Here is a 3,559-nt window from a genome sequence, read left to right on the forward strand (position 1 = left end):
ATTTAAAAAAAATAGCTTAAAAAATGTTAGAAGTATTATAAAAATTTGTAATAGAATAAAGTATCGTTTTTGTCCCCAACGTTTGGGGTAAATCCTATTTGTGTCCCTAACGTTTAAATCGTCCTATTTATATCCTTAACGTTTGTAAAAGTGATTTAATGTTATCCTGCCGTCAATTACACATCATGAACGCTTTAGTTTGAGTTTTAAAAATCTCTTCTTGAAGTTAGAATACAAATATCTGGGATAGAATCGATGATCTACTTCGAAAAATAGCTCATCAAATGTTGAAACTAATTCCTACAACATTTACATAATTCACTTTTCTAAGGACATAATTGAATCTAAACACAAATAATGCGTATAATATTAAAATCGAACACATCCAAGTGAGACCTAATTGAGAATGAATACATTCAAGTGAGAATAATTGAAAAATATAATTTGATTTGTTAGTATAATTGATAGTAGGATAACATTGAATCACTTTTATAAACGTTAAGGATACAAATAGGACGATTTAAACGTTAGGGACACATACCCAAATGTTGGGGACAAAAACGATACTTTAGTCTTTGTAATATTCTGGTAATTTAAGTAAATACGTGATAAAAATATATTTTCTTTAATTTTTAAATTATTATTGACTATATAGAGTATTTCTTTAATGTCCTAAGTCAGTAGGACATTACAAATTTTTATAGTACTCTCAACATCTTTTAAGCTATTTTTTTAATTATTTTATATAGAATAAAATATTTAAATCATGAGTGATTCGAATCTGACCATTCGAATTATTATGTGCAGCGTGTGTAATTCGAATCACCCTGATTCGAATTAGTGTATAGTTCGAATCAGGTTGATTTAAATTAGTGGGTGTGTAAGTGTGTAATTCGAATCAGTGTGATTCGAATTACATTAAAGATGTAATTTGAATTAGACTAATTCGAATTAGGCTAATTCGAATTACATAAAAATGTGTTCTTAATTAAATCATGTAACAATTATTAGTTTAATTAAATCACGTAAATTTTTTCCCAACTTAGTTTATGCGGATGATTTGCCCTACTTTTTACTTATTGTTTATACCTTTCAAATTATTCTTTTAACCATATAATTTTTTGAATATTATTTTAGTAGATTATTCCAGTGAAAACTAAAAAGCATTAGTTTGGGAGGCTCTAGAAACGAAAAGAATAATTTCAGAGGGAGCAGAAGAGAGAGACGGGGGTATCGACGGCGGTGCGGCGGGGCTGCTCGAAGTACAAAGAGCGAGTTGAGCTCCGGAAAGGAGGAAGCAGGAGGACACGTGGCTTTTACTCAGATAGAGTAGTCAGAAGTGGGTGTTTTGGGGAATGTTGAAAGCAAAATTGTTACTGATCTGATAGCGAAACGTGTCGGTGACGTTTATAATCTGCAATATCTATCTGCACTCTCACTCCACCACTGTCCGATTGAATCACACAAAATCTTTCCCCACCGTCCGATGAATCAACAGCTGGTTCTTGCTTCTTCCTCAAGATTTACTTACATACCCCCAGCGCGCAGTGAAGCACATGAAGCAATTAACACTTTTCTTTTTCTCTTTTGGAAACATTGTTTTAAGTAAATTCTTAATTAATTAAATGATTGTAAAAGTGTGATGTGAAGAAGAAAATGTTATTATTGGGGAAGGAGCAGTGAGGTCTTTTGATTTGAACGGTGGCGTCTGCTCTAACTTGGACAGACGACAGTGATATTCATATTCTCAAGAGTGAGAGAGCTTATGAAAACGATTTTTTCCTGATTCCTTATTCTCCATCTCTTTCCAGTTTCCCCACACAACTATTCTTTCCTTCCATAAATATGTAATTTTTGGTGCACTTATATTAATATTAATAATAAGCTCCTCTAAGATCTGCATCAAAGTTTAATTAATTTCCTCCCAAAAGTTGCATAAGAACTTTCCGCTTAATTAGTAATTACCATCTCTACAAGAAAAATAAGATTCGTTAATTATCAGGCTAGTCCAATTCCGGTGGAACCCACTTATCGATCTCTTTTTTTTGACATGACTTAATTTACTGAGACTGAGACTTGATTACATAACCAAGCATACCTTGAAGGTTGAGTTTTCCTTTCATATATACAACCAAAATAATTCTGAGCACTCATCAGCAACTCTATTCAAAAGTCAAACTCATGATCACCTTTAAGCATGCCCTTCCTAGTTATAGTTCTATTGTTCCACCATCAAAGCCGTTTACCACGCTTCTTTTGCCTCCTGATTCCGCGCAGTAAGTTCCATTGTTCTTGTTGGGCCTTTTCTTTTTTAAATTTTATTATTAAGAATTTGATTTTTTTGGTGACTTATTAAGAATTTGATTAATTAAATAAGTTTCTATTTCTCTTGAGAAAGAGTCTTTTTATCCAAGTTGAGAAGTTTTTGGGATACGTAGAAATGGGATGAATTTGTTTAGTACTTAACCAACTTGATATTAATTGAAGTGAAAAGGAAAAAAAGGGGAGAGAATGCTAATAATATTTTATTTATGATTATTATTCCATTTTGAAGGTGAAGATTTAGTAGGCATTTTGTAACCACACTAAGTCTTAGAGGCATATTCAATAATAAAAATGTATATATAATTTCACAGCACAAAATGGATTAGTGGTGTCGGCTCATGATCCATAAAGCTAGCTTTCAGTGGAAACAGATCGCGTTTCATTAAATAATCAATTTTTACAAGAGAATATATATTTGGTACGAGTCAGCGCAAAATCGCACTAAGGTGATGATTTTGTGATTCGGGTACAGATTTTTCTAACAGTGCACATTACATGAAAGTAAGCATGCAATCCTCAGTAACGTTTTTTAAAGGTATTTCCAGCTTTGGCATACAGCTTTAACCCATTTGAAGCCCAACTAATTTAAATTAGTGGGACCACTTCAATAGAATTATATATAGAAAAAAGGTGCAATGCATATTATTATATTGTAGCACATATCCATAAATAAAAAAAAAAAGTCATCTTCCATGAGAAATTGAGATGTTTGTTTTTGGTAATTAGAATATGAGATATTATTTTACTCTTTAGGCTGGCCTAATAGAAATTTGTTATTTGGAGACGGCCCAAGCAGTTGAAGAAGTTGTGGCAGACCCAATTATCAAATGGATGAGAAAGTTATTGGAAGATTTTCACGTGTTCCATTTACTTTATTGTTCCATTTTCGCATGTTCTATGGCTTGCAGCTCATGGGCAGGGACCCGTTACCGTTAGACTGGCATTAATCCCATTCCCATACGGTGGAATGTTCGGCTTTGGCATGTGGGTTAGTTGGAGTTTTTTGGGATTATTTTATTGTAACATAATTAACATTCGTAGCAGTATTTTATTATTTTAGGCTTTTTTTTAAAAACATTAAAATTTATATTTTCTAATAAAATTAAACAATTTATGTTATAAAAGGTAATTTTTTTTAAGATTTCAAGAGTTTTTAATTTTTACTTTTTAATACAATAAAATCATTTTAATTAATTTTATAAAAATAATTTAATCTTTCTAAAATTCGTGATTA

Source organism: Arachis ipaensis, chromosome B07 (genome assembly GCF_000816755.2).
Source record: "Arachis ipaensis cultivar K30076 chromosome B07, Araip1.1, whole genome shotgun sequence".
NCBI lineage: Eukaryota > Viridiplantae > Streptophyta > Magnoliopsida > Fabales > Fabaceae > Arachis > Arachis ipaensis.